Source organism: Eupeodes corollae, chromosome 3, assembly GCF_945859685.1.
Source record: "Eupeodes corollae chromosome 3, idEupCoro1.1, whole genome shotgun sequence".
In the NCBI taxonomy this organism is placed as follows: domain Eukaryota; kingdom Metazoa; phylum Arthropoda; class Insecta; order Diptera; family Syrphidae; genus Eupeodes; species Eupeodes corollae.
Window position 1 is genome coordinate 101,020,348 of NC_079149.1, and position 22,268 is coordinate 101,042,615.

Sequence of the window (22,268 nt, forward strand, 5' to 3'; positions counted from 1 at the left end):
GATTAAATGAAAACAATCAGAAAAAGCCGTTCTATCAATACAAAGTCGGGAATCTAGGTTACAGTTTGCCAAAGCTCACCTAGACAAACCAATTAGATTTTAGAAAAACATGTTCTGGATAGATGAATCCAAATTCTGCTCGTTCGGATCAGATAGGAAAAAATATTTATGGCGTCCAAAAAAATGGGAATATGATCCAAGGTACACCATTAAAACGTTGAAGCACGGTGGAGGTATCGTAATGGTCTGGGCTGCTTTTTCATAGCACAGTGGCGTCATCGGCCCCATCGTACAAATTGACACCAAAATGGACCAGAACGTGTACAGAGATATCCTGTTGGATCGTATGATACCCTACGCAGAAGACAATTTGCCGTTATTATGGCGCTTCATGCACGACAACGACCCTAAACTAACTTCAAAGTTAGTGAAGTGTGCCTTAGAGGTTAATAAAATCGACGTTTTGAAATAGTCAGCACAATCACTCGATCTTACCCGATCGAGAATTTGTGGACTGATTTCTAACATCACATTGAGCAACAAAAAAACAACAAGTCACGATGTGAAGCTTTGGTTGAAAGTTTGCCAAGAAGAATTCCTTCTGTACTACAAAATAAAGGGTTCCCTACCAAATACTAAGAAAAACTTAGAATTGATAACGGTTAATAAAATTTGATCAAGATACTGTTGAATGTGCTTAATTCGTGTCCAGGCGAAAAGTAGATGTTTCTACATTTCATTCAAAAATCTTTTGGACTAGTTTTATTAAATTAATTTTGTATAAACAAAATCTTTCAATTTTTTCCGAAAAATCAAATAGTTATTTATAGCGGCACTATAAAACCTTAAACTGGAAATTAACGGATTATTAGTTCTTAAGAACTTCAAAAAAATAACGGTTCTATGTTGATGAATATTTTTTTTGTAATTGAAATATGCCAAATACAGAAAAATAATTTTAATAATTGTTCAAAAATCTATCGATTTGGTTTTCGAATTTTTACGAAAAAATTTGTATGTGACTACGGTTTTTAGTGTTTAAAAGAAATTAAAAAAAGCTAACGTGAATCTGCATAAAACAATAATTTCCAAGTTTGAACTCAATTGACCCAATGGTTTGGTCTTAAGGGGCGAGGATAGACAGACAAAAAGAATCAACTACTCCATCTTCGTATACTATCATGTTGGATTTAAATCTCGAGTTGGTTTTTTAACTTCCCATAGGAAGTTATTGTAATGGGTTAGATTTGTCGAATTGAAAATGTTCACATTTCTCGACGTTTCAAGGTCCCTAGAGTCGAAATAAAAGATTTTTAGAAAGTTTTTTTTTATTTTATTTGATCAAAATCTTAAAGATAGACAAAAATTCTTAAAAAAACTAGCGTACATTTCAAAAACTTAAAAAAAATATCTAACTGACCCTATGCAGGAACTCTACGTTAATCCACTATCTTTTAACTACTGCCTTTCGGCGTAAGAACAATTTTAATACTTAATAACAAGAACTTAACTTAAAATCAAGAAAATTAAAAAAAACTTGGTATCTTCAATTCTTTTTTTTATAATTTTTTTATTGCCACCCTGACTGTCCCTAACCTAATCCTTAAACCTATGTAGGCCGACCAAGACCAAACGCACTAGACAACTTTAAATGACATTCTCAATTTGAAGCCACCAAAACTGGTTCTCCTGCCTCACCCTATCTCTTCGGTGCCTATCGGAAACTACTGAACCGAAGGCACTCGGCTCCGTCCAGTGCGAGGACGTCTCTATTGTAAAGGAGTTGCCTATCTACAGTTTAACGGCCGACTGGTTAGATAAGCGGAACCGCATCCCTATCCTTTATCAGCCCTCGATTGTCTAAATACAGAAAAGCTGCCACTTAAAAGTGCACTATCGTAGTACTCATTGTTGGGGTAGTAAGCCCCAAAAATTAAGCTGTTAGTCCTTTCGCAATGTGACCCCTACCAAGCTTCAGCAAGAAATTATCTATTCTGTTTATGTTGGCTCTGTTGTATAGAACCTGGTTGGAATAGTAATGTTTGTACTCCGACTCTGGTGTTCTATGTAGTCTAAGGCAACGTCGCAGACATTTTCTCTCAAACACCCGAATCTTTTCCATTTGAGATGGGGCAACGTTGAACCATAGGCAATCATCGGCCGGATAAGAGCCATGTATCAAATCACCTTCACCCTGTTTTCAAGACTGCTGCCAAAAAACAACCATTTTGTCAGGGCAAAGGCTCCCCTAACTCTCTAACTCTGGCCAGAGCAGCACTCATATGTCTGTCGAAATACAAGTATTGATCCAACCAGTTGCCAAGGTACTTTACTACACTTTTATTTGCCAGTGGCTGTCGATTTGGTCCGACGATGACCAGATTTTTCGAGTTCTTTCTCGAATCCCTTGAGGTTCCATACAACGAAGTCCTGAAAATAATAGTTTAACTTTTCTGAATGTTGATTTTCAATTTCCAGTCATCGCAATATTGCTGAATCTTGTCGAAATCACCCAGCAAAATTGTCTTGATTACCTTAATTTTCAGGGCCGTTCTGTACGCAATTAGGTCGACGGCGTACGCTATTGCATGAGTCAGACTTGCTAGCAGATCACTGGTGTAAATGCTGAATAAGATCGGCAAGTTAACCGCTCCCTGTAGAAGACCAAGTACGTCCGTACAGTCGCGCCGTTTTTTTCGTCGTTTATACCTCAAAAACCAGAAGAGACATCGGCTTCAAATAAATTTTGTGATGCATATAATAATGCAGAAAGGGCTCTCAAGAAAATTGTGTTGGTTTTTTTTTTTACCATAGCAGTTTAAAAAAAAGAAAGATGAGAGCGTCTTAGGATGCTTCGAGAGAAAAATTCTTCGGATGATTTTTGGTCCCGTACGCATAGATGGAAAATGGATTATAAGATATAACGACGAACTGTACGAACTGTACAGCGACACTGACCTAGTTAGAAGAATTAAAGTCCAACGGATTAGATGGCTAGGTCATGTAGAGCGGATGGACATCAACGCTCCAGCCCGGATGGTCTTCGAATCCAATCCCTAGGGACGGCGCAGTAGAGGAAGACCGCGACTCAGGTGGCGCACGCAGCAGGTGAGAGAGAACCTCAACCAACTTGGCGTGCGAAACTGGAGACAGCTAGCTAGGGACCGAGCTGGCTGGAGACTCTTGTTGGTTGTGGCCCAGGTGCGCCCCGGACTGTAGCGCCACCTTAAGTAAGGAAGTAAGTAAGAGTTTGATACGCCATTTTTAGGTCCAAGCTCTCACTGTGTTGCATTGAATGAAATAATTTATAAGTCAATACCTTCATTCATTCTCCAAATATTTGAATCGAATATCTGTTTTTTAAAGATTTTGCATAGCATTTTTGTAGATTCTTATTTTTATTTAAAAATATCAATTGGATTTTTCTAACATGCCTTATAAAATGTTGAAAATGTTACCGGGCCAAAATGTTGTATTTTTAAATGTGTGTATGTTCAAAATTCTGTATGATACTGTGCGATACTGTATGGTCATAATATTTTATGGTCAGTATTCTGTATTTCAAAATATTGTACATTTAAAATTATATGTCCCAAAATGTGGTATTGTCAAAATACTATATCTCATAACAAATTCATAACAATTTATTTACAAATGTTAGTGAGGTACAAATAATAACGAAGAAGAAAATGAAAAAGAGAAAATAAGGAGAAGATACCATTTATATTCTTTGTGTTTTTATTATTTCAAAGACTTATGAATATGTTATTGTTCAAGTGAAGTATATTAGACAAATATGCTAATGGAAATTATTATGATGTTTTCTTAAAAAAAAAAGTATTCTGTTTTCAAAATTCTGTATTTTAAAATGCTGTAAGTATGGCTAAAAAATATAATTCGTAAAAAAGTGCGCACTTTTTTACATTTTGAAAACGATTTTATTTTCTACCTTATTTTTGAAATACAGAATTTTGAGAAGCAGTATTTGAAATACAGTATTATGATCCAAACAGTATTTCGACCCCAACCCGTTGAAGGCAATATTTATTTTTTTACCAACTTTAAGTAGTGTTTGTTTAGGTTTTGTTTTTTTGTAAGAAAACTGTTGCTTTAATTTTTCTCAAAAATTTATCACATGTCGAAAAGTTATTCTATTTTGCATACAATTTTTGTTGAAAAATATCACTTTTTTCGTAAAATATTCGAGAAGACAAATATTTTTCGTATTCATAAAAACTAATAATTACAATTTTTTTCTAAATTATATCACGTCACATTTATATGAATTCAATTGAAGCCACTAGAGTTATTAAAACGTGAGATATTATTATGGTCAACCAACCATTTATTCTTTTAGTTGCAATTATAAAAAAAAATAACATGTGCCCCACACTGATAACTTCCATTCCCGTCTGTCGATTTTTCTTGCTTAAAAAGTTTGTAGGGTTTTCGTGTTTTGTTAAATAAGTTTTCAGTTAAATTATTCTAAAAAATTAAAAATTACAAACAATATTTTGTATATGATAAGAGAGTTTGATTTAAAAATCTATTTTAGCTAACGAGATTTTTATTCGAAATCCAATTTTTAATAATATTAGTAGCATTTTCTTAAAAGATTTTATTTCCAAAACAAACCAATGTTTTCTATTTTTTTGAAATATCGAGAACCGACATCAATTTTTACCAATTTTGCGTTTTATTTTTTTGTTGTAGATTTTAATTTATTAATCATAAAAAAACATTTATTTGAAGCTTATATCATAAAGTTTTGAAAAGATGTTTAAGTCGAAAATCAATTTTTAATAATTTATATTAATTTTTTCTTAGGTTTTTATATTTTTTGTAAGAAAACTGTCACTTGCATTTTTCTCACAATTGTACTGAATGTTGAAAACAATATTTTCTAAGATGAAATAAGTTGGAAGCCATAATCTTAAATTTTTGAATTTTATATTTTTTTTTTAACTGACAGTTCGATTTTTTTCCAAATTTTACCTGATATCAAAAACGTTAGTTTTCGTTGCACACAATTGTTTTGGAGATAAAAATATTTTGTATTTTTAAAACTTTCGAGGTGAAAAATTTGTTTTTCAGTTTTTTTTTGATTTGTAAAAAACACGTTAATTGGATTTTTTTTTCAAAAATATACTTGTTTGGTATCACGTTACAATTTATAATATAAAATTTAATTCAATTCAAATCTCTAGCGTTTTTGGTTCGTGGGATATTTAAGGTTAACCAACATTTTAACCTTTTTTTAAACTGATATGGTAAAAAAAAACACCCATGCAATTTTCTTGAGAGCCCTTTTTGCATCTTTCTGCAATATTATATGTATAACAACATTTACTTCAAGTCTTTATCTCTACTGGTTCTTGAGCTATGGACGACAAAAAAAAGTCGCGAAAATTGGAATATTCGATTTTTTACCAACAAATTTTTATTTTAGTCTTACAAAAAGAAAAAAAAAACTAACGCTTACTTACTTACTTAAGGTGGCGCTACAGTCCTGTGTGAACTAGGGCCTCACCCAACAAACTTCTCCATCTAGCTCGGTCCCTAGCTAGATGTCTCCAGTTTCGCGCTCCAAGTTGGGTGAGGTCACCTTCCACTTGTGCGCGCCACCTGATCCGCGGTCTTCCTTTACTGCGCTGTCCTGTGGGTGCGTATTCGAAGACTTTCCGGGCCGGAGCATTGGTTTCCATGCGTTCTACGTGACCCAGCCATCTTAGTCGTTGGACTTTTACTCTTCTGGCTAAGTCTACGTCGCTGTACAGCCCGTACAGTTCGTCGTTCCATCTTCTCCTCCACTCCCCTCCGATGCATACGGGACCGTAGATCACACGAAGAACTTTTCTCTCAAAGCGAACCAAGGTGCTTTCATCCGCTTTTGTCATGGTCCATGCTTCTGCACCGTATAGCAGGACGGGGATGATAAGGGTCTTATATAGCAATACTGTGGTCCTTCGAGAGAGGACATTACCACTCAATTGCTTTCTTAGTCCAAAGAAACAGCGGTTAGCAAGAGTTATTCTGCGTTTGATCTAGCGCTGGTGTTGTTTTCTGCGTTTACAGCGGAGCCTAAGTAGACGAAGTCCTTGACTACCTCAAAGTTACGTCTGTCGATTGTGACGTTTTGACCAAAACGTCGGTGTTGTATGTCCTTTCTAGACGACAGCATGTACTTTGTTTTGCCCTCATTAACCGTTAAACCCATTTGGGTGGGGAGAGGTGTTTCCACTAAGGCACTTCTCCTTATCCAGACGGCAGCGGAGGAATTCCCGAGATGGAATCAACGGTGGCGTCTACAGTTCCAGTAAGGTTGAACTACTTAGTGAACACCTTATAGGGCTTCTTCGACTTATTCGGAGCCCAGGCCTGTAAGGAGCGGTTTTATCCGGCTCCCCATCCTTGGAGTTATACTTAGGATCTGGCCCTCCAGGTTGGGGGTTTGCGTTGGGGTGACTTCCTGGCCACGTAAAAGCTTTCAAAGTTGCGAAGCACCAACAAGCCTCGGATACGGACGGATTTACTGTTGACAACCAACGCAAACGAATAAAGGACAACGAACTTCGGATATGCACGTGGAATGTTAGGTCCCTTAAAAGACCACGTGCGGCCGAAGAATTAGCGGAGGATCAATTGATCCAATTATTTGGACTGCATTGCCGAAGATAGAAAGACAAACAGACGGACAGTATCGGCCGACCTATTTCTTTCGACTTCTCTATCTTCTTTGTGTCACGTTGGACTAAATTTAGATTTCGAAATTTTTAACGAATTCAATACTCACAAGTAAAAAGAGGTAGCCGATGTAAAACTATGAATTAAATTCTAATTTTGTTTGAGATAAAACAAGTTGATAATTCTTGAGTCGAAAATTATTTCTTATCAGTTTTTTTTGTTTAAGTAGGTTGTTGTGTCTTCCAAAAACAGTTTTCAATTGGATTTCACTATTAAAATTAACTTAAACTTAGCAACAAACTTTGCATATGATAAAATAAATTTAATTTCAATGTCTATTTTTGTTTCTGACATTTTTCGTCAAAAAACTAATTTTTACCAATTTAAGCGACATTTTTTAAATATTACATTGGTTCAAAGCCAATATATTTAATTCTTGCCATTGTATTGGAGTCGAAATCTAACTTTTAAGTAGAGTTTTTTTTTTAAATTATTTTTTGTAAAAAAAAAAACTGTTACCAAAAATTTTTCTCATATGTCGAAAACGATATTTTCCGTTGCAAAAAATTATATTAGAGATAATATTATTATTTTGTTCGTAAAATATTTGACGTGACAAAAATTTTTGTTCAATTTATTTTTGATTTGTAAAATCACATAATACTTTTTTGGTTTGAATACCAGAACACATATGGTATCAGAATTCAATGTAAGGCCATGTAAAAGATGATGCTGTAAAAAGTCAATCTTTTACAGAATTTTAAAATTTAAAATTTTGACCAACCATAATTTTGTCTTGAAGAACTTTGACCGTATAGACTTTTATTTATACAGAATTTTGTACATGCAGTATTTAAAAGTACATTATTATTACACAGAAAAAAAAAGTTGTCATATTAACAATCGTCGATAGTCAACCTGAAATTTGGCACTGAAATTTGTCGCATTGACTACCAAAATAGTCAATATGACAACCTTATTTTTAAAAATTGACTACTGGATAGTCAATAGAACAATTTTCGATTGTCAATTTTGGGTATTCAATATGACAACTACGGTAATCAATAGAACAACTTCGCTAGCCAATACGACAATTTGGTTGTCATATATTGACTACCCACAATTGACTATCGAGAATTGTTATATTGACTACCGCAGTTGTCCTATTAACTACCGCAGTTGTCATATTGACTACCGCAGTTGTCATATTGACTACCGCAGTTGTCATATTGACTATCAAGAATTGTTATATTGACTACCGCAGTTGTCATATTGACTGTCAAAATTGTCTTTCGAGAATTGTTATATTGACTACCACATTTTTCATATTGACTACCGCAGTTGTCCTATTGACTACCGCAGTTGTCATATTGACTACCGCAGTTGTCATATTGACTGTCAAAATTGTCAATCGAGAATTGTTATATTGACTAACCTTACAGTATTTCAACCCCAATTCCTTTTACTCAATTGATAAAATAACGGAACCAAAATTACAATACTTAGAGTTAAAAAGCTCAAATATCCAACCCTTGGCATTCTAAATTTCATAATAAATAAATAAGGAATGCCTTAAAGTCATACGAATTCCAAATTAAGACATTCCGTATTCTAAATTTTGAAGCCTTTAGAATCCCAAATACCTTTAGTCTAGTTCTACAATAATTTATATATCAAAGTCCTACTCTCGTCGAAAAGGTTTTGTAAATATCAACCAAAATATTATCATGCAACTAAAAGAAAAGCTGAACCATTTATTCAAAAAACAAGATATTGAAATCGAATTTATTTTATCATATACAAAATGATGTAAAATATAACGTTTTAGTATTTTTTTTTAAATACAATTTACACCTTCAAAAACAACTAAAAACTGATGAAAACAATTTTCGACTACAGGGACTGTAAAATATTTTTGTGTGTACTTCGTACCTCTGCCTCTTTTTATTTAACTTAACAACTTTACCACACATTAATAAAATTACTGTGTAGTTCAATATAGGAAACTTGAATTGAGATCTGAGAGTTTTTTGCTGTCCTTATTACTTTAAACAACATTTTTATCCTTAGCAGATTCATCAGGTTTAAAACCCCTTAACAGACTTCATACACATCTAAATTGTTAGAATTTCATACCACTGACTCTATGTTCTCTGTGAACACGCCCGGCACTTAAAAGCTTGTTTTAAGAAAAAGTGTCTTCAAAAGCCTCTCAAGGCCATTACTAAGCCCATAATTCCAATTGAGGTAGGTTAACAGTAGCAGATGAACGCAGGTGTTCTAAGAAAACCATAATTATCTGTTTTTTTCAAGAAAGGTTACATCATAACCTATGAAACTCATACCCCTGCCCACATCTTCAATCTCATTTGTATGCTTCTAATTTAATAAGACTTCATAATCCCAAACCAAAAACTAAGCCCTTCTTATATATTTTACATTCATAATGTGTGACATTGTCACACCCACGTTAATTAAGACCTTCGCTCGTGTAAGATACGTTTAACCTATACAAACGATATACATCTCACATAATCCTTTAAAGCCTTTAATAATTTTATCACAAACAAATATTAGATATACTTATAGAATTCCTTTTTTCACCTACATAACTGCTGAAAATACTGTTTAATCCTTTCTATCTATATTTTTCAACTCAATACCTATATAGGGCTTAGGGACATCATAGTCGAAAACACTCTTACGAGCACTCATCGCAAAAGAAATAATTAAACATTCCTGATGAGCCCGTTTTTGTGGTCATAACCGCACACATCCCAAATAAAATCAACATCCTTCAAAACATATTCTAATAATTCGTAGAAACGTATTTGACACAGGCAGGGCACAGCCCATGGGGGATTACCCCCGCCGAAAATCCTAGTCGTTTTATTGAAAAGAAAGTTCGTTTTTAGGGAAAGTAATCAACGTTTCAGTGTTTCAAAACTCCCTCCTGATGGAATTAAAAAAAAAACCCTAACCACAATTTAAAGCCTACACATACTCAAATAGATCTCAATCCTGCACCATCCACCCACTACTCCTCGAAGACCAACCAAACCCTTCATCAGGGGGCTTCACATGAACTTTGGCTTAGAATATGTTCCCGTTTTTTGTTTTTTTTTTCTGTTAAAGTGTTTTGCATGTTAAAAAATATAAATTCAACCCGTTTCCATTTGGAAATGAAATTTTGAATATATGTTCGGTACATGTACACATTGCAAAGCGGATACAACTTAAAGGCAAAAGGACGAATAAATATGCATTTTGTAAAGTGTACGGAAGGGGGACAGAAGGAGTGTAGTATTTTATTTGATGAAGGAGGCTTCCCTTACAAACTCGAACAACAACAAAGAATACAATGATGACGATGACGACGAATAGGACTATACGACTGCTTACGACGATACGATGAGCTTCAAATGCCAGGAATAATAATACCGCTTCAGGATATTCTCCTTGAAGCAAAAGTTCTGTTTTTTTTTAGCTTTCGTTCTTCGTTCTGGGTTAATCGACCTAATTGTTAGATTAGCCCGAAAAAAGGAACTTTAGAAAATATCCGTTTTATTTTTGTTATTTTCTTACTTCTTTTTCTATGTATCCTTTTGTATATAGAGTATAATAGTAGGTTAGGTAGGAGCTATATCCTTTTTGGAATATATCTCGTATTTATACTTTTTCTCGTTTGCATCTGCGATTGTGATTGTGATACGAGTTGTAGGTTGCTTATAGTATACAACACTTTATATGGATTTTGTGTTTGTTTGGCCTGAATCTAAACTGCGCTGCGCCGCCAGAGGATCCTTTTCAACAAACGCCGGATAAATGGTAATAAATTGGCTTTTGTGGTCTACATACTGTACTCTGATGGCTATAACACCCCATAGTATAGCCCCACCATTTATAACTATGTGTACACTGCGGTCAATTACCATTAGGTCTAAAAGTATTGTACACTCTGCAATAACTTGAGATACATAAAACGTAGAATAAAAAAATGCTTTTTTGAATCATTAAACTGAAATGCATTAGTTTTGAAAATGTTAATGCAGTTTTTTTCTAACTAATTTTTTCAATGATAATATTTAAACGCAAATTGAAATAAAAATGGAAATGTTTTCCAAAGTAGGTATCACCATTTTTTTCAAATTTAAAAATGTTGGTGCTTTAAAAAGAATAAGAATCGAATATTTTGAATATTAACATTATACGAAGCTTTGCAAATCTCGTTTGAGACTTTAGTACCCTAAGATTTCAAGTAGTGCAGTATTTGGATTATTATTTGTTTTTCAAAGCTTTCCGCTTGACTTGAAATTGAAGTTTTTTTTGTATAATAATCACTCAACTAAAGGGATATTTCTTGTTACTATGCACAGACACAGTGTGAGCACTAGGAAAGGGAGAGAGGGGTTGAAAGGAGGTATCGGTGCACATTGGTTTTGAGTTCCTGAATATTGAAATGGCTGGGAAAGAAATTGGTGTGGTAAGAAATTCCACATTCGGGAAGTACGGCTTAAGAACGAATCTCTGTACTTGACGGTACCGAAGTTGAGCTCGAGGGTTTCCATGACCTTGAAAAAAAGGGACTTAAGTGCAATAGGTCGGTAATTATACTGTAAGAAGATTCACCTTTTTTGGGAATAGGCTGCATAAATGAGGGTTTATAGATACTCAGAACGAGTCCTGAGGAGTAGGATAGATGAAAAAGCTTACTTAGTTGTTTTCCCAGCGTTTAAGAACACCTCTTCAAAACAATAGCGGGGATACCATCCGGACCAGCGGATTTATGAAGTTGAATTTGAAAGTCGTCGATTTGTACTTATATTTTGTTTCATTAGAAATTACTTACTTATACGGCTTCCGATCCATTGAGGGTCTTAGCCTGTGACATTGCGTTCTCCCATTGTTTGCGGTTCCATTAGGCGAGGCCAAGCGCTCTTGCATCAGCAACTACCTGTTATTTGTAGGGGAGGTTCAGTTTTCCTAGTTGTCTCCAACCTAGGGGCTGGCATTCAAATATTTTTCTTTGCTGGAGCGTTGTTTTAATTTCACTTGATGTGGCCAACTTAGTGTAACGGCGGCGTGTTTTCGCTTCTTAGTCTACAACCAAATATTGATACAGCTCGTATAATTCACAAATGAATCTTCTAATCCATTTGCCCTCTTTGCATATAGGAGCAAATATCCACTGAAGGATTTTCCCACCGAAAGTACCCAATACCAATTATTCTTTTTTATACGTAGAAAAACTAGTGAAATATAGTTTTGTAAAACTATCACTTTGTCTTTCGAAAAAGGAGTTCTTAACCAATTTCTTTGGCAAAACCGAGGTAGCAGCGGTTCGCTAATAATAATTTTATTAAGTTGTCGGTAAAGTCTTGACTATTTCGAAATAACTGCTTCTGCGATGTACAGATAAGACTTTGTTTAAGATTCAAGCATTTTATATATTCATCTGTAGCTGTTAATTCTTCAAGAACAGCATGGCAACCGATGATGTTGATGTCGTCCGCATAGCCAAGAAATTGTGAAGACCAGTCAAAAATAGTGCCTTACTGGTTAGCACCACTCTTCCGCACTGTCTGCTACAGGATTATGTTGAAGAAATCACATGAGAGCATATCTCCTTTATTGAACTGATCCCATATATTTCTGGAATAACGTTACGTCATGCGGAATAGCTGGATATTAGTTTTTCGGGATCCGGAGTTCAGACATCATCAATAGAAGTATTGGAGTAGTATAAGTCACTGAGCGCTTCTATTGGTGATTTCTGAACTTGGGATCAAGAAAAACTGATATGCCAACTGAAATCGATAAAAAAAATCGATTTTAAAATCCCGGTCTTTTCCGGGATTTGCCTTAAAGAACGTATTTTGTCGATCGTTGATCGGACTGGCCTGAACCACACTGGTACGTGCCAATCATAGTGTTGTAGAAAAGTTTAAGAGGCTCACATAGTACGTTGAATAGGATCGTGTAGGGAATATTAAGCAGGGATGTGAATCTGTAATTTTTGAAGGATATATTATGATCACCTTCTTTGTGGATTGGGCATATTGAGCTATTTGACCAGTCATCGGGCATACTTTACTTTTTCCACATCTGATTGATGAGTTAGTTTATATACCCTACCAGGACTTCACCTACATATTTGAAGAGTTCCACAGGTAAGCCATCCAAGCCGGTGGATTTATTGTATTGAAAATTTGTATTGTACGGAAATGTTTATTATAAAATCATCACGCACTCAAATTCTAATATCTACGAACATTAATATTTTGTATCTGATCTGAAATCAATCTACATTCGATAAGTGCGACTAAGGAACGATTCATCAGGAAATAATGCTTTTAAACTACGGTAAAAACGTCGTTCCTTCTTTACCTGTAGAGTTTCGAAATACAAAAAAATGCCAAATGGCAAATGTGAATCCATTGCACATATATGAGGATCGGAGATTAGGAACAAGTGTATTCTAACTACTCAATCGATATATTATCAACCCATTTTTTTATTGAAAGAGCAGCTGATATCAATTCAAACAGAAAAAGAGGCTGAGATGTGGCCCACACTGATAACTTTCCATCTGTGCTACCTTCAATTTCTCTAAAGCTTTTACAAAATGTTAGTTACAATATTTTTTGTGAGATAGTCGAAAACTATTTCATATAAGTTGTTGTTTGGTTTTTCCTGTAAGTTTTCGTGTTTTGTAAAAAAATAATCAATTAATTAAAAAAAAATTATAACTTTAAGCAGCAATACAAAATTTCGAACTGGAGATTTTAATCAAATCATTATGATGGAATAGAAGAAGAATAACTGTAACCCCGATTATGTCCATCCGTCTGTCTGTCCTTGCCTCTACAGTCCAAACTATTGGGACAATTATCTTCAAAACTTTAAAATAATGTTTTGAGAAGATTTGCGTGAGGCTTTTTTTAATTTGTATGCATAACAATATTTCGATAAAAAACCGCAGCACTCCTTATTTATTTAACAAATGTTTGTCGAAGGATTTTCATATTCAATTTACACCACATCTAACGTAAACTATCAAATTGAATACTTTACATCAGTGATTAAAGATCGTTTCAACAATGTTACATTAAAAACGTGTCATATGAAATTTCGTCTCTCTCGTTGTCCTTGGCTCTCTGCGGATATACTTAATGATATTAAGGCTAGAGATGTCTATACCGACGTTGGATACGTTTTGGTTGTCCAAAAATGCTTCTCGCCTTTAAACGGTTAAGTTATTTTGTAACGAATTTACTAAAAATACAAATTTTATAATAGTCACTCCTAGATCTTATAAGTCTCATGCTCAAAAGCAGGACAAAAATTTCTAACATGAGAAGTTTTACTACCACCAGATCGGTGAATCGAGGAACTTCCCAAGGTGGAGTCCTTTCGCCTCTTTTATGAACATGGTAGTAAACGACCTACTTACAACATTGGAAGCAGAGGGTTTAAAAGTGATTGCCTATGCTGACGACGTTGCGATATCCGTATCTGGGAAGCACCCCTAGGAATTCTCTCGGAATTAATACAAAATGCCCTAAACAGGCTAACTAAATGGGCTAAGCAATGTGGATTGGACGTCAACCCACACAAAACAGAATTAATACTCTTTTCGAGAAGATGTAAAATTCCTCAGATAAGCCCACCCAAGATTAGAGGAATACCATTGAGCTTTTCCGACCAAGCTAAATATTTAGGCCTCATTTCAGACAAAAAACTAAATTGGAAGGCAAATATTGATGAAAGAGTCAAAAAGCGTGCTGTAGCGCTTTTATCTTGTAAAAAGGCCATAGGATCAAAATGGGGCTTCTCCCCAAAAATAACCCACTGGCTATACACTTCGGTAATCAGACCGATACTCATTTATGGAGCCGTCGTATGGTGGACCGCACTGGACAAGATGGTAAATCTAAATAAGCTCATCAAAGTCCAGCGGTCAGCAGGTATGTGCATCACAGGAGCACTTCGCACAACACCCACCGCAGCACTGGAAACGCAGCTTTTAAACCAACACCACTTGACATCTTCTCTAAAAAGGTAGCTGCCAACTCATGTGTAAGGCTTAGAGCCACCTCTCAATGGACCAGTAGTAATACTGGACATACTACTATTCTAGAAAGTTTCAGATCTATCCCAGATCGCTTAGACTATACCACCCCAAAAATGGTATTTGGTAAGAGATTCCATGTGTCCATCCCTTCAGGATCCTCCTGGGAAGAAGAGAGACCCTGGAAGACAATGCTGTACACTTCTATACTGACGGTTCAATGACCGATCACGGAGTTGGAAGTGGTATCTTTTCAGAACAACTGAATCTCAGTCTATCCTAAAGACTTCCCAATCAATAAAGTGTATTCCAGGCAGAAGTAATGGCGATTAAAGAAGCACTATCCGGGCTCAAAGAAAAGGTTATATCTTGTAAGGATATACGAATCTAGTTGGTAGTTGGTCACAAAGTACCACCTGACTAGTATTGGCCAAGTATTGACTTTAAACGGTCAAAAAGATTGATATCACTGAGCAGACAAAGTATAAGCTCTACAATTGGAGTAATAACGGGACACTGCCTCATAGGAAGACATGCTCTGAGGCTAGGGGTCTACACAAATGACTTCCGTAGAAGCTACATGGATGAGGAGGAAGAGCAAACAGTCCAACACCTTCTATGTACAAGTCCAGCACTCTCCATCAGAAGGAATTACTTACTCGGTAATCCCTTCTTCGATAACACCAGTGAACTGGCAACGGTTGACACAAAACGTCTCTCTAACTTTATTAAAAGTACGAAATGGTTTGTTTAAGTTCATTACTCTCCCTTGAGTAACCTCATTAGTGGTATCACAATGGATCCTTGAGGTCTAGGTGCGCCAATGACATCTGGACAGCCACTCCAACCTAACCTAACCTACGTACTCATTGAGACAAAAATGAGCTTTGTCGCTGAACACAATTTTTCGATAAAAAAGGGGATCTTCGGCCAAATTTCCAAGAGCCCATTCTTCAAAAATTGTACGTTGCAGTAGATCGTTCGGCTTCAGTTCTTTCACCAGCTGAATTTTGAAACGCATCACACCTAAATCCTTCAGCAAAATTTTCCACGTTATTGAGTAACACCAGAGGCCCAATTGCTGCGAACGGCAGCGACTCATCGATAATTGATGGTCATCATTAACACTGACCGATACAGCTGCGATATTTTCTTCAGTTTGCACTCGTGTTGGTGGTTTAATGTCCAACAGTGTAAATTTGGTGCGAAATTTAGTCAGAATAGCGCGAATAGCCGCTTCAGTTGGTCGATTTAACTGATCATAAAATGGAAAAAGTGCGCGATGAGCTTTCTTAACAGAGCACGAATTTTCATAATAAAACTCAATAATTTGCAAGCGTTCTTCGTTTGTAAGACGTTTCATGGTTAATTTATAAACTAAACTAAATATTTTTGACAGTGAAACAAAACACGAAACGTGCGTCAGCTGCTTAAACTAGTGTTTCCAAAAAAAAACAATAGCTAAAAAATCACCCTTTATAATATAAAATTTGACTGAAGTCGCAAGCGTTATTGGTTCGTGAGATATTTCGGGTCATCAACATAGTTCACTTCTTTTTTTTTTTAATTGGTAAGTTAAACTATCACCGACTATTTTTTTGAAAATCATTTTTGCATTTTTCTGTGTTATTATCTATGTAGCAAAATTTAATAGAAGTCGATATTTCTTTTGAATCTTGAGATATATTTTAAACAGTTTCCAATCATAACTTAATGTTAGGAAACTTGTTCTATCTGTTCATCAACTTTTTTTTCTACTTCAACATTTTTCTAGGTTGCAAAACTATTGCTCAAGGACCTTAAAAATAGCTAGTTTATTGTAAAATACTGATTTGCGCGTTACATGTTAAGAATTAAAAATATCGATTTTACGAAAGTCGTCTTAGATTTCAACAATTAATTTATTATATTTATAAAGCCTTTTCAAGTGAAATGTAGTGTCCTCTTAGGCACATGCATTTATACAATTCGAAAAGCAGCAAAAATAAAGGATTGTAAAACCTACTTTCTTTTGAATCCTTCTAAATAAATAGCAACAAAACACAACACAACCCATTCCTTTAAAACAACCTACGTTATATAAGGATCTTATATATATTTTTTTTTAAAGAGTGTGTGACCGAGTTAGAAGTTTCGCAAAAACTTTCTTTTTCATTCAATGAAATAAATTTCATTTATCAATGCCTCTATGGAATACTAATGAATATTGTTTTGTATTTGTGTGTTGAGAAGTCAATTGAAATTCCTTCCAAGTTTCGAATAGTTGACGAAGTAAAACGGAGGTTTCCAAAACTTTAGGTATTGTGATGATTTTTTTAAATTTTTATTTGCTTAAAATTTAATCGATAGGAAACTGTACCAAATGAAAACCTAGTTTAAAAAATGTCCTTTTTTAATAAGTAATAATAAGAACGAGAGGTCCTATTTTGATGTCTATAAATTAGACCACAGCTTATTAATACCCATACGGTTTTCATAACAAAATAATTATCCTTATTTTATAATTCTTTTAACATTCTTTCTATAAACGAAAGGTTTAAGTTTTGAAATTAGTTAAAAACAAATAACTTAGCCGGAAGTAGATTATTTTTGTTTTCATAATTCCAGCGGATGAAAATCCTTTTTTGGCTACAAAAATAAAAGCAAAAACGAAAAATAAAAAAAAAGGAAAAAAAATAATAGTACGGGTGTAACCTAAATTTTTGTGGTTCTATATAATTTACGGGCTTCTGCCAAGCGTTGGGCATGATTCCAAAATGTATTAAAAAAATGATGTTGACGTTGGTGGAAATGTAAAAGAATATAAATGGATACATGAAAAGGTCTACAAAGAGTAGGAGTGAGTATAGAAGTGAGAAGCAAAGGACTGATTTCACAGAGCCGCCATTAGGACATCAATATGTACCATACCATGTTTCTATAGGTAGATTTCAAGCAGGATAATGTTTTAGTTTGTTTTCAATATAAAAATACATAAAGGCCCACGCTAAGCTGCATTGGAGGAAATTTATGATGAACGATAATTTTTTTTTCTTTATGTTTTGAGATTTATTTTTCACTTTGTGGGAGAAGTGAAATTATGTAGGTGCCAAAAATTTGTGACATACTGCTTTTTTCCCGTTGAAGTTATTAAATTCACCCTTCAAAGAATGCGGTTCTGCAACAATGTTTGAACGAAAGGAAAAGTATGTCATAACATTGGAAGTCATATTTTTAAACATGATTTTATAAATTTTGAACAACAGTTGAAGGTTAAGAATTTTCAATATTTTATTTGCAGACAAGCTGCGTTATTATGAAAATTGGAGCTTACATAAACCCATCATCGAAGAAGGCATGCATTGAGCGTTAGAGAGAGCCTAATTTTGTTGAAACAAAATAAGAAAAAGCCTCAGGTATTTATGAACTCTGTAATTTTTTAAAACACGATGTAATTTTTGTATTATAATATAAATTGGAGCTTTTATTGGTTTTCGAAAAACAACATAGAATTTCTGTTTGGATGAAAATAATTAATAAAAATTGACTGGTTTGATCTTAGTCCGTAAATTAAGTCCTAAAGTCTTAGCTCTTTTATTTGGTTTACAATCGTATTTAAAAATACGTGAGAAGTATTCATTACCACTTGATAATGAACTCTAAGTTAAGTTTCTTTTAAAATGTTTGACCATTCTACAAATGTCAAGAATCACTACAATTCAAAAGAACTTCATTTATATTAAAAGACCTGCTTTGCAATTTCAAGACTTCTATTGAAAATAATAGAGATAATTGATCTATTAAGACTTTTATATAAATTTCCACCCCTGGTTTTTTCTGAAAATTTGAAGCCCTTGGGGAATTCTCCAAAAATATCGAAAAATTTCTAAATATTTGAAAACCTGATTTAAAATTCGAAGACCTACCAGAGAGTTTCAATACCGCCTTTGAGTTTTCATTCAAGATCTGTTGTTAATTTAAGACATCTTTTGATTTTAAAATAATTTAAAATTTATAGTTTGATAATCTCTCTTTTAATTTCAATACCTCCTCTGCTATTTCAAGCTCACTTGTAATCCGAAGACCTCCCTTAATATTTCAAAACATTAATGTGAATGCACTTCATTAAGGATTTTGATAAACATTTTAAGACCTCTATTGCATATCTGAATTTAAAACCTTTCTTTTAAATTTCAATACCTAACTTCTTATTATAATTACGTTTTAAAATGCCAATGCTTATCTTAACGCGTCTTAATATTTCAAGACTTTTTTATAAATCTTCTTTATATGGAACTTCCCCCCAAATTGTATATCTGGACATTTCTGGAAGTTTAAAGTCCTTCTTAGCAATTGCCTCAAAGAATACTTTGTAATATCAAAATATCTCCAGACTTGGAAGTCTACTTTGCAATTTAAAACCTGCCAATAAATTTCAAGAAATCCCTTAAAACTTTAAGACCTAAACTTCTCCAAATCGCTCTTGATATGTGATTTTTAAGCCTCCAAAGATATTTCAAGAGATCCCTACTAATCTCCAGCCATGCATTTTCCCAAAAATCGAGACCAATCTTGTAATCAAAAGACCTGGCTTAACTTTTTGAGTTTCACAAGCTTTCCCTAATATTAAAGACAGACTGATTTGAAATTTTTAGACCTCCTTTGAAATCTTCAGACCTCCCTAGAAATTTTACAGAGACACGATCAGATTAAAATGATCATCATTTGAAGAACGCTCTAGAAATTTCCAGACTTGGAAAAATTTTTTTAGTTCAAAGAATTCTCCAAAAATATCGAGACCTTTCTAAATATTCGAAGACATATGTGTCTTTTAATATCAGAAAATTTGTTGTAATTTCAAGGCCTGCTTTTTAATTTTATGACCTGCTTTAGAATTCGAAGATCTGCTAGAGAATTTCAATACCTCCTTTGATTATTCATTTAAGATCATTTTGTAAATTTAAGACATCCTTTGATTTTAAAAGTTGGGACTTGTAAATTTAAGATATCTTCTCATAATTTGATAATCTAACTTGTAATTTCAATATCGCCCTTGTAATCCAAATACCTCCCTTGATATTTCAAAATAATAATGTAAATATACTTAATTAAGGATTCCCATAAACATTTTAATAGCTCCATTGCATACCTGAACGTACCTATACTATAAGTTAAGATACCTCCAAGCTAATTTATAGGCCATGCTTTTAAATTTAAATACTTTACTTCTTATTATAATTACGTTTTAAAATACCAATACTTCGCTTAAAGTTTCTTTAAATTTAATATTTTTTTTATAAATCTTATTTTTATGGACTCTCACTCATTTCATATCCTTAGTAATTTGTACATTTGCATCAAAGTATGCCTTGTAATTTTAAAATATCTCCAGACTTGAAAGTCGTTTTTTGCAGTTAAAAACCTATCATTAAATTTCAAAAAATCCCTTAAAACTTCAAGGTTTCGCCACATCTTCCCTGATATGTGATTTTGAAGTCTTCAAGAGATCCCTAGGAATCTAAAGCCATGCATCTTCCCGAAAATAGAGACCAACCTTGTAATCAAAAGACCCGGCTTAACATTTTGAGATGTTCGTCGAGTTTCACAATATTTCCTTAATATTAAAGTTTTCTTTAAAATGTACAGACTGCTTTCACATTTTTAGACCTCCTTTAAAATCTACTGACCTCCCTATAAATTTTCCAGAGACACGATAAGATTAAAATGATCATCACACAATTATATAATTTAAGTTTACAAAAAAATCTTGTTGATGGTCTTGTAAACTTTAGACATCCCTTGTTAATTTAAGACCTCCCTTATAATGTGCAGAACTATTCTGATATTTTAAGCTTTTTTATGATTTCAAGATATTTCTTGATATTATAAGAACTTTATACAATTCAAGAGGTGCATCAATGAGCGCCTCATGACCATACGCATAAAGGCTAAATTTGGTAACATTAGCCTGATTGGCGCGCACGCCCCCACAGAAGAAAAAGACGATAACAGCAAAGATATGTTCTTCGAGCTCATAGAAAAAACATATGAGCAGTGTCCTACGAACTTTTCGAGGCGCTAGCATTGACTCGGGCCACTATCTCGTTGTAGCCAAGGTAGCACTTCGGATTTCCAGACCCAAGGCAAAACAGGGAGGTGCTGGGAGAAGGTACAATGTCGAACGGCTGCAATCGCCAGAGATTGACAAATCCTTTTCCGACCGAGTTACAAGTAACCGCTCTCCAAGTTCTTTGCTGCCAACACAATGTATCGAAAACCAGTGGCAACTTTGACAAGATGCAATCAGAGAAGCCACCAACAAGGAACCCCTGGTTTGATGAGGAGTGTCGACAGGCAAATGCAGCCAAACAATAGGCACGCAAAGCGGCGCCGCATAAAAGAACGAGAGCTGCTCATGAGCTCTAGCTCTAGCAGAAGAGGCGAGAGGAAAGCCGACTTCTCGGAAAGAAAAAGGGAGGAAATGAGAAGCGTGCGGTCGAAGATGTTGAGAGGTTTTAAAGCAGGAATGAAGTTTGAAAGTTTTATGAACAGGTGAAACGAAATTCACAGGTACATAAATCTAGAAACAGAGGCTGTAAAGACGAAAGTGGAAACATCATAGTGGAACCGCAGTCAATGCTGAGGATATGGAAGGACCACTTCTCCAGATTGTATAACGGCGACGACGAACTGAATTCTGCTGTCAGGCAGAATGATTAATTCAACATAGACGAAGAAAGCCAACAATCCCGTCCTCCCGACTTAGATGAAGTAAAGATTGCCATATCTAAGCTGAAGTCTAATAAAGCCGCTAGAGCATCACTCATTAAATCTTCTCTGCCGTAATATGTGAACGTCTAAAGCCCATTGTCAACAACCTGATAGGTCCTTATCAGTGTAGTTTTAGACCAGGAAAGTCCACAGTTGATCAAATATTCACTTTACGGCATATCTTGGAAAAAACCCACGAACACCAAATCTACACCCACCATCTTTTCATTAATTTGAAGGCCGCATATGACAGCATCTACAGGGATGAGCTGTATAGAGCCATGTCTAGTTTTGGCATCCCTGCCAAACTCGTCCATTTGTGCAGGATGACCATGGAGAATTCATGTTGCTCCATAAAGGTTGGAAACAACTTAACAGAACCTTTCGATGTCAAAAAAGGTTTTAGACAAGGTGATGCGCTGTCATGTGATTTTTTTAACATCGTGCTTAAAAGAATAGTGCAGAGCTCACACGTCAACACTAGAGGCACTATCTTTCAAAATTCTGTCCAATTACTGGCATATGCTGATGACATTGACATAATCAGAAGAACTCAGCGTGATGTCAATGGGGCTTTTGTGAGTATTGAGTCAGAGGCGAAAAAAATAGGTCTAACGGTTAATGAGGACAAAACAAAGTACATACTGTTGTCAAAAAAGAACATAAAACACCGACGTCTTGGTCAAAACGTCACCATCGACAGACGTAACTTTTAGGTAGTCACGGACTTCATCTACCTAGGCTCCGCTGTAAACGCAGAAAA